The sequence below is a fragment of the Pleurodeles waltl genome, chromosome 11, assembly GCF_031143425.1.
Source record: "Pleurodeles waltl isolate 20211129_DDA chromosome 11, aPleWal1.hap1.20221129, whole genome shotgun sequence".
NCBI lineage: Eukaryota > Metazoa > Chordata > Amphibia > Caudata > Salamandridae > Pleurodeles > Pleurodeles waltl.
In genome coordinates, this window is record NC_090450.1 from 179578553 (window position 1) to 179593379 (window position 14827).

Below are 14827 nucleotides of genomic sequence, written 5' to 3' on the forward strand. Positions count from 1 at the left end.
GGTGATACCTTCAGATTTCCCGACAATCACACCAGCACATTATGTTAAAATACATTATACGACAAGCAAGGCGCACAAGAGGGGTTTAAGAGGTAGTGGAAAAGGGGAGGAATGCGGATTGTTAGGTGTACTAAGTGAGAGAAAGCACATTAAGGCGTATTTATAAGCCCCTAGCGCTACCTGAGCGTCACTTTTCGTGACGCTCTGGTGACACTGTGCACTATGCAGTATTTATAAGATGGCATTAAGCCACCTATTGTGGCTTAACACCACATTGTAATTACGGCCCCTTCACACGCAGCACTTTGCGTGGAAAGGGCATGCAATGAGTGTTGCTGTGGGCGTTCCACAGCAACACCCATTGCATTTTGACACTGCCCCAGATTTACAAGAAATCTCAAATCTGTGCTAGCGCTAAAATCTAACACCACCCCAGGGGTGGCATTAGCATGGCGCAACAAGGAGAAATGCTTTCATTTCCCATTGTTTTTTTCTCTTTCTAAAGAAACAGCAAATCGTCATTAAAGATTGCTTTTGTGCAAGAAGGTGTCCCTTCTTGAACAAAAACAATGTCCCCCTCAACATAGCCATCCATGCACCATGGCGTGGCTGCGTTGGCACTATGCATTAATTTAACACCAGTGCAGGGGGAACACGGGGATGCAGCGCCATTCCGTTCCAGTTCTTTGTAAATATGCCCCATTATTTTGGAAAATAACTAGCACTTTTGAAGTGTTTTCAGACAGACAGATGGAGAGAGTGTATGTGTGTTTTTGTCTCTGTGTGTAAAAATTTCTGGTGAAATCCAACAGACACCGCACTATACTCAGCTGAAAGCACCTGCACCCAACTATTCATCACAAAATACATTTATAAGGGGGTGTAACACCCCCGTAAAGCTACACTTCTGGTAGTGAAGTAAAAGACATGAGGTGTATTTAAGACTGCACCTACTTGGTATTTGCCACACCAACATTTAATTGCACTGTCCTCGGGCTTCAGATCGGAGTTTTGAGCACCTGAACTCTTTCTTTTACAAATTAGGCACTGTTCCTACATAACTCCCTACTCTCAACAGCTAACCACCATGAGGAGAAAACCCTGCCCCAAAAATGACTCAGGCTGAGTCAGATTCTATGAAGAATTGCTATTGTTTACAACCCAGCAAAAACCCTCTAGTCCACTGTGACAACTAATCATGAAAATCACCAACATGGACTCATAAGACCTGAAGGAATAGAGATTTATCTCATATTTTTCCTGTTAGACCTGGCATCATTGGCGTGGTCTCCCCTGTCTTTTTTGCCTCTGCTTCCCATGTTCTGACTGTGTACTGGGCTCTGTTTTGACTGTTTTTGGGACTCTGGGCACTTTACCACTGCTGGCCAGTGCTAAGGTGAAAGTGCTCCCTGTGTAAATTGAATGAGTGATTGGCTTTTCCCTGATTGGAATATTTGATTTACTAGTAAGTCCCTAGTAAAGTGCACTAGAAGTGCATAGGGCCTGTAAATCAAATGCTACTAGTGGAACTGCAGCACTGGTTGTGCCGCCCACATGAGTAGCCCTGTAAACATGGCTCAGACCTGCCACTGCAGTGTCTGTTTGTGCAGTTTTAAACTGCCAATTCCACCTGACAAGTATATCCACTTGCCATGCCCAAGCCTTCTCATTTTCTGACCTCAGTTTTGCTGGCTTTAGGACTCTGCACACTTTACCACTACTAAACAGTGCTGAAGTGCATTTGCTTTCTCCTTAAAACATGGTGACATTGGCTCGTACCCAATTGGCTTATTTAATTTATATGTAAGTCCGTAGTCAAGTGTACTATATGTGCCCAGGGCCTGTAAATTAGATGCTACTAGTGGGCTGGAGCCCTTGTTGTGCCACCCACATAAGTAGCCCCCTAAGCATGTCGCAGGTCTGCCTCTGCAGTGCCTGTGTACGCAGTTTCACAGCCACTTCGACTTGGCATTTAAAAGTACTTGCCAAGCCTAAAACCCCCCTTTTCTACATATAAGTCACCCCTAAGGTGCGCCCTAGGTAACCTATAGGGTAGGGTGCTGTGTAGGCAAAAGGCAGGACATGTACCTGTGTAGTTTACATGTCCTGGTAGTGTAAAACTCCTAAATTTGTTTTTACACTGCAGTGGGTCCTGCTCCCTTCCTAGGCTAACACTGGAGCTACCCTCATATACTGTTTAAGTGGTAGCTGCTGATCTGGAAGGAGTATGAAGGTCGTATTTAGTATCCCAGAATGGTGATACAAGATCCTGCTGACTGGTGAAGTTAGATTTAAAATTACTATTTTGGAAATGCCACTTTTTAGAAAGTGAGCATTTCTCTGCACTTAAATCCTTCTGTTCCTTACAATCCCCGTCTGGCTGGGTTCAGTTGACAGCTCCCTTATGCATTCACTCAGACACACCCCAAACACAGGATACTCAGCCTCACTTGCATACATCTGCATTTTGAATGGGGCTTCCTGGGCTGGGAGGGTGGAGGGCCTGACTCTTGCATGTCAAAGGACAGCAACCTGCCCTCACACAAAGGACTGCCACACCCCTTGCTGGGACCCTGGCAGACAGGATTGAACTGAAAGGGAGCCTTGTGCACTTCTAAGCCACTCTTTGAAGTCTCCCCCACTTCAAAGGCACATTTGGATATTTAAACAGGGCCTCTGCCCACACCAACTCAGACACTTCTGAACAAGACACTTCTGAGGTAGACATTCTACCTGACAAGACACTTCCTGGAGAAGAGAACCAGAATCTGCAACCTGCCCAGAAGATCTGCCTGGCTGTCCAAAGGACTCACCTGACTGCTTTCTGTGAAGGACTGCCGCCTTGCTGTTGCCCTGCTGCTTTGCTGCTCTCTGGCTGTGCTGAGAAGTGCTCTTAAAGGGCTTGTATAGTGCTGGCCTCCTGTTCCCTAAAATCTCAGGACCAAAAAGACTTCATCTCTACAAGAAGGACTCCTTGTGTGGTGAAACTCACCCACAGCCTGCTGGAAACGACACACAGCTTGCATTGTGGTGAAAAATTAACCGCACGGCAAACCGGAACGATGCAGCCTGACTTCGCAATGAGAAGAATGACACAGCGCCAGTGTAGCGACCGGAAATTAGTGCACGGCCCACTGGATCGACGCACAGCCAAGCCAGAACGACACAGCCCGACTTCCAGAGAGGAATCGATTCAGCACCTGCCGTGCAGTAGAAATTTCCATGCAACGCCCACCTGATCGACGCAGCCACTGTGACTTCGTCCTGTCAGCACTGGAAATCCACGCATTGTCCCCGGGGCGTCCTAAAACCCCACAACCCAAAGAGGATCCATGACCGAGTGCCGGAAATCGATGCAAAGCCATCCCTGCGTGAAAACTAAACAACGCATTGTAGTGTGAGGCCCGAGAAATCGATGCACCCCTCCCTGTTTTCCATGCATCTCCTCCTCTGCGGTTCTTTGTGGAGATTTTGAACGCTAACCAGGTACTTTGTGCTTGAAAGAGACATTGATTGCTTTTTAAAGACTAAAGACACTTTATATAATTTTTACAGTGATATTTTCAACATGTACTTATTGCATCTTAATCGTTTTGACCTGCAGTTATCCAGATAAATATTATATATTCTTCTAAACACTGTGTGGTGTATTTTTGTGGTGCTATACTGTGTTATTGCATGATTTATTGCACAAATACTTTACACATCACCTTCTAAGTTAAGCCTGGCTGCTCAGTGCCAAGCTACCAGAGGGTGGGCACAGGATAATTTGGATTGTGTGTGACTTACCCTGACTAGAGTGAGGGTCCTTGCTTGGACAGGGGGTAACCAGACCTCCAGCCAAAGATCCCATTTCTAACAGTCTGTTTGAGAATCCCCTCTCGACAGAGACACAGAGGGAGCTGGGGTGTAGCCTGCATATCCCGATGAGCCATCTGAGCTACACTGGAGGGAGAAGTGGTCACTTACACCCGAATGGGCTGTGCATGCCCTCACACAATGCAGTCTTCAACCTTCTGGTGTGTCTGGGGCCAAGCTTGGGCAAGGCAGGATCTTGTGAACTACAGAGACTTTCCTTTGAAGTTCAAATGCAGAAAGGGGTATAAATAGTGGACCTAAACCCCCAGACTTTAGATCACTTCTGGATTCCAGAGGAACCTCTGCCAAGGAGAAGAGCTGAAGAGCTGAGGAGGAGGAGTGCTGCCCTTGCCTTTGACTGTGCTTTGTTGGGCTACCCAGCAGTTGCTTCATCTGCCTATGAAAGTGGACAAATACTGTACTTTGTGGTATATTTGTGCTTGAGAAGAATCTCCAAGGGCTTGGGTTGAGCTTGCCTCCTGTTTTGAAGTCCAAGGGCCATCAAAGACTTCCTCTGCCAGCACCTGGACTCTCTGTTGAGATCACAAGCCAGCCAACTAAATCGAGAGACCTTTTTATCAATATTTCATTGATGTTCAGAGATAGCAGTAGACAGTAGCATGATACTTCAAGATGCCTTTGAACAAGACTATGATGAGAGACCACCTGATAACATATAAAGCAACCTTTAGTCTCCACCCTCACTCCACACTCCATCCTTCAAAGCCTACCCACTAGCTTACATGGTACCCTTGATCATTTCAACCAAAAACATGAAACAATGACAGCTGGGGTCACTCATCACAGAATTATCTACACAGGACTCTAGTGAAGTGACCCAGGCACATTTTCCCATGAGATATCTCTCCCGTCAAGAAGCATCACATAACAATACAGATCAGCAATTGAAGTTTTTGTGGAAACAATGGGTGATCCTCTGATCCCAAGAATCCACCCAGTTTCACCCCATTTTCCCATCAGAAAACCGCTATATTAAATCTAGAAAGACATTTGACACCATCTAGATACTCTTGGTAACCAGGCAGGTCTTTATAGTGATCAAATTGTGATATGTGTGCATTAAAGCAGAGAACCAGCTTAAGAATGGGGTCACAGACTCAGAATGCTGGGGTACGGCTGAAAAAATAAGTGTGGTAAATCAGAAGGGCGCTCCTAAGTGGCATATGTATGATATAGAAGCCTAACTGATCTAAAAATTCCACTGTGCTCTTCTTTGTTACCAATCTTACAGTGGCCCCAGAGCAAGAGTCAACCACAGAGAGTCAGACGCTGTTTCCGTCAGAAGTTTTAAATGTTTTAGAGCTAGTGATAACCCATCAGATATCGGAATAGGCATGATGGATATACATGTTCACCTGTTACAACCCAAAATTAATGGAGATGGATTGTATTTCTCAAATATGCATGCCAAAAGTTGAGGGAGATGGAGGACATTTTCCCCTTATTCCAATTGGGTTCTCTCTTGCTACTTGAATTGGCAAATAATTGAGCAGCAGATAATTAAAAGTCCATAACTGTGCTTTGCAGTTAGCTAGGGAGTATGTAGACCCAACTTCTAAACACACCATCTCTTCCATGTAAGATTTCATCCCCTATGACATCTCTTTGCCCCTTGATACTTTATGACAAGTATTCCTAATCAAATCACACCTGTTATCAAGCAAAACAGGAAATTACACCATGTAATACACGATAACTACTAGCATTAACTTCATTTGGGTTGATCTGATAACATTCTTGGAAGCATATAATATTGAGGCTGTCATTTGTCTGCAAGAAATATTGAGTGTTCACTCCATTGATTGATTTGAATGATAGTCACTTATTTGTAAAATTATTTGTAAAATCTCGGGCTTGCTAATTACTACTAGAATCTCTTCAAACTTGCAGAAGGCTCAAATTGGGAAAGGGAAACACAGAGACAGTAAGAGAACGGGACAGACAGATAGCTACACGGGTACAGGGAAACACATTGATGTGGACATATGGCAAAGCCTTGTAGGCCACAGGGCAGGAGGACACACACACATATGATAGTAGCCAAAGATTCTTTAAAATGAGGCATGTATCCTGGGAGAGTGACACAAGAACACACATCCTGTTCTGAAGTGATTATGACAGCAGATTCAGGAGGTGCAGAAAGAAGACAACATATATTTAGGAAAGGAAGAAAGGGCACAAGGAAAGGGTAGACAACAGCGAAAGACAAAGTCAATGGGACACTGAGGCATTGGAACACACATACTCTATGGCAGAAACAAATAGGAACAACAACAGGCACACATACTCTTGTGGATATGGAGCCACCATCAATGTAACAAGAAAATGTTCTGCACCCGAGTAAATGATGATACATGATCTTTATTTGATTATTAATATAATCATAAAAGAGCAATACAGTCAAAAATCAATAAACAATACCAATGCAAATAAACAACCACCTTCAGAGAAAGCACAGAAAGCATACATAACTGCAAAGGAAGATAAAACTGATCATATACACATTTTATTGACAATAAGAAGGCTAAAATGTAATAGCATACATATCAAGTAAGGCAGAAATATCTTCCCTTGAAAGCAGATAGATAGAACAGACAGCTGTAAGAGAAGAGGACCTCATACAACATCGCACATGGGTGCTATCAATAAATATAAAAGAATAAAAACAGTCACAGCAACAACTTAATCCAACTTAAGCCTAAAATATGAAAAATTCATTGATTTGTGAAACAGACAGCCGGCTCTGGTACTATTTGGAGATTTAAAAAAGTAATTCTTTGTTGGAACTAACCCAGATTTTTAAGGATTGGCAGCAAATACGTGCGCTGAAGGGGCTCATAATGCTGGTGGAAAAGAAGAAAATGTTCCAAAGGCTGCAGCGAATAATTATCACAAGGGCATACCAAAATGGTGCTAGGGTCAAAAGGGCCCGGTGGGAAGCAAAGGTGAGACCTAATCGAGCGCTGTAGAAATATTGTTAAGCTAGATCTTTCCCATAGGTTTCTTATCAATGAGAGGTAGGGTTTGCGTCCCGGGCAGGTTTTATTAATCACATAATCTCTCAACGTTAGCTTCCCCAAGACAACATTCTCTCTCTCGCTTCCAAGGCATCCTTTGAGAATAACTCTTAAACATGTGCACAGTCACTTTCACTAACTCATTGAGGTGAACAGAACAAGTCTGGCCTACTCAGGGTAGGCGACTCTCCTAACATAACATAGCCTAACCAGTGGATTTTAAGGCCAAGATAACAGTTAAGACAATCTTCAATTACATCACGATTGAAGGCGGTGTGATGGCCTCTTCAGACCAACATTTACAAGAGGAGCACAGGAAAATATTCTGTACCAGAGTAACTGTTATTGCAGTCTGTGCCAGACCTACAATCACTGCTTGGTGTTCCATCAGGCCAGGCACCTACGGGCCACATGTACTAAAAGACTGGTCTCAAAAAGCGATCACAAATTGTGCACTTACTTTTCGTGACCATTCTTTAATTTTGAGATGCAGCTTATGCACTAATAAGTTTCATTTCAATATCTTCAATAACAGGGGATGCATCATGACCTAGCTAATGAACATTGTCTAGGCAGGTTGTTATTTGTGATCAAATGTTGCTGGATATCACAACAGCGATGGAGGACTATGAGGAACAGCAGACCACCATCACTGTGATTGCATTCCGAATAGGATTTTTTTTTTTAAAGCAGTCAGTGTTCCTTCAGGAATTAGTGCTTTTTAAAAAAAGGATTTCTCATTTGGGAAACACTAGGGGAAGAAGGCCCCCACAAAGAGACTGACACATTTTAAAAAACACACAACGTCCTACTCTGCATTAAGACTTCAAAGTTTTCAGCAAAGAAATATCAAAAGCTCTAGAGTGCCAATATGACCAAACTGCTTCAGGAACCCAGCCTGTGGTTCTACAGTGATGGCTACAATTTCAGCAGCACCTCGCCAGTTGAGGACTTTTCTTCTCATAAAGTGACAAAGCCCCATTCTATGTTGGGACATAGAAGCATTTTACATTGTTTTCTTAATGAAAGTGGCAAAGTTCCCTTCTGAAGTGGACTTAGAAACTTTTGTAAACTTTACAGATTCTAGGTGTTCAGTGGGACCAATGCACTTGGTGTACCCTACTCATGCTCCATCATGGTAAACCTCGAATCACGTGTTAGGTCCCTATCTACCACAACTGTTGACTCACATTGGTGATTTGTGCTTTTGTCGCTATATTTATAAACAAAATTAAAGATTCATACCTCTGGCTCTGCTTTTTGCATTTTTGTTTTGTTTTCATTTTATTTTTTAACCCTTTCGCTGCCAGGCCTTTTCCCCCTCAAGTGCCAGGCCTTTTTTGGCTATTTGAGGCAGTTTGCGCTTAGGACCTCATACCTTTTTGTCACATAAGCTACCCACGCCAAATTTGCGTCCTTTTTCCCCGACATCCTAGGGATTCTAAAGGTACCCAGACTTTGTGGGTTCCTCTGAAGGAGACCAAGAAATTAGCCAAAATACAGTGAACATGTATTTTTTTTCAAATTAAAAAACATGGTAAAAAAGGGCTGCACAAGAAGGCTTGTGTTTTTTTCTCTGAAAATGGCACCAACAAAGGGTTTGTGGTGCTAAAATCACCATCTTCCCAGATTTCAGGAACAGGCAGACGTGAATCAGAAAACCACATTTTTCAACACAATTTTGGCATTTTAGTGGGACATCCCCCATTTTACTATTTTTTGTGCTTTCAACCTTTTTCCAGTTAGTGACAGAAATGGGTATGAAACCAATGCTGGATCCTGGAGAACTAAACATTTCTAAAACAAAAGTAGACAAAATTCTGAATTCAGCAAGGGGTCATTTGTGTAGATCCTATAAGGTTTTCCTACAGATGAAATTAAAACAAATATGAAATTGAGCTGAAAAAAACAGCCATTTTTCTCTACGTTTTACTCTGTAACTTTTTCCTTCGATGTCAGATTTGTAAAAGCAAAATACCGTTACATCTGCTGGACTCTTCTGGTTGTGGGGCTGTATAGGGCTTGTAGGTTTATCAAGAACCCTCGGTACCCAGAGCCAATAAATGAGCTGCACCTTGCAATAGGTTTTCATTCTATACTGGTTATACAGCAATTCATTTGGTGAAATATAAAGAATGAAAAATAGGTATCAAGACAACCTTTGTATTTCCAACATGGGCACAAGATAAGGTGTTGAGAAGCAGTGTTTATTTTCACATATCTGAATTCTGGGGTCCCCATACTAGCAGGTGAATTTCAGGGCATTTCTCAAATAGACGTCTTTTTTATACACTGTCTTACATTTGGAAGGACAAAAATGTAGAGGAAGACAAGGGGCAAGAACACCTGTTCTGCTATTCTGTGTTCCCCCAAGTCTCCCACTAAAAATGGTACCTCACTTGCGGGGTAGGCCTAACGCCCGCGACAGGAAATGCAACATGGACAAATAACATTTTTACATTGAAAACTGACGTGTTTTTTTGGAAAGTGTCTAACTGTGGATTTTCATCTCTAGCTCAGCCGGCACATGGAGAAACCTACCAAACCTGTGCATTTTCGAAAACTAGACACCTAGGGGAATCCAATATGGGGTGACTTGTGGGGCTCTCACCAGGTTCTGTTACCCAGAATCCTTTGCAAACCTCAAAATTTGGCCAAAAAAACACCTTTTACTCACATTTCGGTGACAGAAAGTTCTGGAATCTGAGAGGAGCCACAAATGTCCTTTCACCCAGCGTTACCCCAAGTCTCCTGATAAAAATGGTACCTCACTTGTGTTGGTAGGCCTAGTGCCCGCGAAAGGAAATGCCTTAAAACACTATGTGGACACATCAAAATTATCAAACACACAACTACCTGTTTTGGTGGGGTGGGCACCTGCGTTTTTGGACCTGGGCTCAGCAGCCATATAGGGAAACCTACCAACCCAAACGTTTCTGAAACCGAGACACCCGAGGGAGTCTAGGGAGGTGTGACTTGGGTGGATCCCCCCATTGTTTTCCTACCCAGAATCCTCAGCAAACCTCAAATTTAGCTAACAAAATGAAATTTTTCCCACATTTCTGTGTGGTATTACCACAACGGGACAGATTTCGTAACACCTAATGTTTCCCTCAGTCTTCCAGTAAAAATTATACCTCACTTGTGTAGGTGGGCCAAGTGCCTGTGACAGGGAAGAGCCAAAAACATGTCGAAATTGAGGGGGAGTCAAAATGAGTCCAAAAGGACTGTTCGAAAAAAAAGCATTTTCAGGATGATAAGTGGGGCAGAATTTCTATTGATATAAATGAGACAATGCTGGGTGGTAGGAATTTTGTGGATTCCTGCAGATTCCAGCAGGTTCCAGCACAAAAATGTGGGAAAAATGTGTGATTTCCAGCAAAGTTGGAGGTTTGCAAGGCATTGTGGGTAAGAAAATGGTGCGGGATGCATGATTTCGTTTTCATATATGTCTAGGTCTTGTGGATTTTTCTACATGGCAGCGTCCCAAAGTCCAAAAAGTGCAGCCCTCACCATTCCAAGTGGGATGATTTTGAGAGGTGGACAAGCTCTTGTGGCCCAACTGTAAAACCAAAACACAAAATAATCAAATGACCTTTTGCTTGCTGTGGGATAAGATGTTTTAGTGTGCTGGGGAGACCTGAAAGACTTGTGGTGGGGGAATTACCATGCCCATTCTGGTTGGAAGCCACCACCTCACTATTTTAATTTTTTTTCATTCCTTGGCATCTAGTAGGTTTTCTGCCCCCCCGGGGAGTAAATCGGGGGTAATTGCCCATCTTCCCACCGGTTGGTAGAACAACTTTGACCCCATTTATTTGGGGTGGAGGTATGGTCCCCACCCTCTTTAAAAAAAAAAAATCTTCCCTGGTTTCTGGTGGGCTTTCTGCCCCTCGCCCTCCCCCCCTTCGGGGCAGATGGGCCTTCCAAAAATAGGCCTATCTACCCCCACGCAGTTGAGGAGCACAGTAAGGCATTGTGCAGTCCAATATGTGCACAGTTGAGGATTCAGTGCGGCAGAGCCATACTGTGCAGTGACGTATACTTGTGCCCTCTTTTTGGGAGTCTCTTACTTGCATCCGCGTCGGTCTGCAGCGTGCTGGGTTACATTGTTCAGTTACACGGAAGAGTGACCAGACGAGGAGAGTGGCCTATTCATTGTCATCATGCTATGGATAAAGCACTCGGCATTGGATACCAACAATCATCTGTGAAGGTGAGATGGGGATTGGATGCCAGCAATCCACATAAAAACAGGATAGAAGAGTGTTACTGTTTGTGCAGACAATTAATGTGATTGTGGTCAGAGAATCTGTAGTGAGGATTTAATTCTACCTGCATGTAAAAAGAGGCACCGCTTAGACATTGGTGACAACCTTCATTTAAAAAATAAATATAGAAGACAGTGGTAACTACTTTTCTTGTTTTTTAAAACAGCTTGGCATTTGAGATGACTGTTCAAATCCATTGTGCTTCCTCCCATGTTCTTGCAAGAACCAGGGTTACCAGTTATGGTGTGGGAATATTAGAAGGAGTATTTTGAGACTTACTTGGAGGCCACAGGGAATGAAGTTTTTGTAGCAAAAAAGAAAATTAACCATGCTTAAGCACCATTTAGGTGTGCAGGGTAAGAAGGTCCTAAAAACGTTGGGAGGAAGGTGACATGGAGGATGAAGAAGTTGATGAGAAAACTGATGTAGAAGAAAATATGGGTGATGATGAGTATGTGTACGCAATGCAAGTCTTGAAAGAAAACCTTGGTAGAAAAGCAAGCATTGTAGTGGAAAGTCACTTTTTTAATGAGCAACATTACCTGGTGAGACCATAGAACAATATGAGTCAGTCTTAAGAACAATGGCTTCATCAGATAAGCTCAAAGATTTACATGAATAGATTATAAGAGACAAAATGATAAATAGGCCCAGTGACATTAAGGTTCATGAAATGTTATTAGTTCTAAAAGATCCCTCACTTAAGAAGTTAATAAGGATTACCCATCATATAGAGAACACATCTCACTATGTTAAGGAACTAATAGCCTGATTTAGAGTTTGGCGGATGGGTTACTCTGTCACAAATGTGATGGATATCCCTTCTGCCTTATTACAATTCTCATAGGATATAATGGCATCATAATATGGTGGATGGGATATCCATCACATTTGTGATGGAGTAACCCCATCCGCCAAACTCTAAACCAGGTCCTTAGTCAGGATCGGCAGAATGAACCAGAGTGTGAATGCATTACGTTCTGTGGAGAGGAAAAACAGAGCTACCAGAAGTGGGAGAGTGGGTGAATGGTGTATGAAATTTAATACAAGGCAATGCTTCAGATATAGAAGAACATACTGGATCTCAATCATCCCGACCAGGTACACTTAACTGCACAAGGGGCCATGGAAAAGTGTAGTTACTAATTTCCCAACGTATTTGTGTAAATGTTAGAGTGTTTGAGAACATTTGAACATCACATAATCTTTAAAAAAAAGCTGTACCTAAAGTACATACGGTCCGAAATGTTCCCTTGGCTTTGCATGGACAATTGAAGGCAGAATTGGGCCATTTATGCAGGGCCGGGGTCATCGAACCTATTGAATTATCAGAGTGGCTGAGCCCAATTGTTCTAGCAAAAAAGGCTAATGGAAAATTATGCATGTGCGTTGACTCGAGGGATTTCAATGACAGTACATAGGTGGATCGTCATCCACTTCTCCATTTCAACAAAATGCTCATGAATGCTACACCATGCTAGATTTATCCAGCACATATCATCAGATAGTCTGAATCAAGATTCCAAACATTTAATATGTTTGTGTGCCTAAGTGTTTGAGGACTTCATCCCCCACAATCCTCTGGACTCTAGGAGGCGGCCCCTGTCACAAGCTGCACCAGGGTAGCTGAAGTGGCACTATATAGCGCATTCCATGCTCCCACAGCGCGGGTTATCCATCGTGTGCCTAGGTGTTTGAGGACTTCATCCCCCACAATCCTCTGGGCTCTAGGAGGCTACTCCTGTCACAAGTTGCACCTACAGAGCTGCAGCGACACTATATAGCGCATTCCAACGTCCTGCAGTGCAGGGCATGCGTGAGCTACGCCCAGGCAAGCCTGTCCTTCTCCCGTCAGTGCCAGGAAGTGGCGGGGCAGATCAACACTTGGCTCTTTTGGAAGGTCAAACACCTGCTAGGGTAAGATACTTTGGCTGCTCTTGCTCAATCTGACATAGTTAATTTGCAGTACCCTTTCAGTCCCTTTGAGCCGTTGGTTTGGTCCTTCTATTATAGGATGAGACACCTTACGTCTTGACTTTCTTGGTTACCTGCACCTTTAGTTCCATCTACTTGCAACGTGCTAGTGATATTTGATTCATGCTGCCTTTAGCAAAGCAGCCATTGTGGTTAATTATGGGAAAGCATAAAGTGATGGAGTCATTACAGGGAAAAAGGGTAAAAAAATCACAACCAGCCTTGAGCCCGCACCTTGATAACCCCTCATATACCTTAGCCATAAAGAATATTGACAATCTTATTGAAGGGGTAGAAAACCTCCTGGGGGGTGTTGACCATACTAATTCCTCACTGAAGTGCTCTGGGAAGCAAATACAGTCCATCTTCCTAAATAAATGAAAGCCTAATGCAACTTGGACTTTGCAAGCTTCCCTAGCTTCAAACTTGGTTTCAGATGTGAATCCATCAAAGTCCCATGGATATTGCATTGACTTAACAACTTTTGCACATCAATGTGTACCCTTAGACACTGTATCTGTGCTTGTGCCCCTTTATCCTTCGGTAGTCTGTGTAAAAAGGTTCCAGCCTCTTGTGAGCCCTACCAAGATGTTGGTTTCAGCTGAGATCTCTTCAAGGGGAGCCATGGCACATTCTCCCTCTGATTCATGTTTATCTACTTTGAACGCAGCTGCTAAGGCCGATAGAATAGGATGGGAATTGGGTTCTTTCCAATTTGTTTGCATCTTGCAATCTATTTGAGCCGAGGTGGAGGAGTTGAGGTCCAGGCTTAACCTCTTGATGTCAGGTGTTGAAGAGCTTAAAACTTTAGTTACTTCATATAGTGCACCTAAAACTTCAGATGGGGTGGACAGTTGTACCGATGCCTCATTAATTAACAATAACAATGGTGAAAACAATTCTAGTGTTCCGAAAAGCTTTGTACCTCCCCCTCTCCCTCCTCCTGCCAAAGATTTGCCTTTTAAAAGAGCCTAGCACTCGATGTCCAACAGGCCCCTGCACCTTTTGTCATATGGGTGGGAAAGGTGGGACACTGGGGCCCAACATGATTTACACCTATTGGAGGGTCAAGATGGGCACATCAGTGAGCTGGCACCATCCTGGTCAGCAGACAAATCACTTTTCTTTTATATGATGAAGGTCCCTACCTTACCTAAAAAAGTGTTTGAACATGAAGAGTCCCTTCTAAATAAATACATATACCACATAAAGTCAGTTTACAAATGCTGCTGTTTGGTCCAACATCTTGCAGGAAAAATGTTTTCCTGATCCCTCTGAGCATGCAGAGTGCTTTAATTACATCAGGCTGAAGATGACGGCAGAACCCCTTGTGGATGGTTTACTTAGTTTAGGTATGCATAGAGCTTCATCATCTAACTCAGATTAGTTTTAAGTTGAATCCTCCACTTCTGTGTGAACTATTAGCCACCCAGGAGGAGACATCCCCGTCCTTTAGCGATCTGTCAGCCAAACCTCAGATACCACTTTGACGACACCGTAGTGATCTGGGTACCTCTGTGGTTGACTGACTGGATCCATCTCCCCTGTCCCCTCAAAATTATGAAAGGGTTCCCCCACCCGATCGGGTGAGAGAGAGGCTTAACATTGCTATAACACCTTTGGTCTCCAATGATATGCCGGCCATCGGTACCATTTCTACTACGAATCTTATGATATGGAACATAG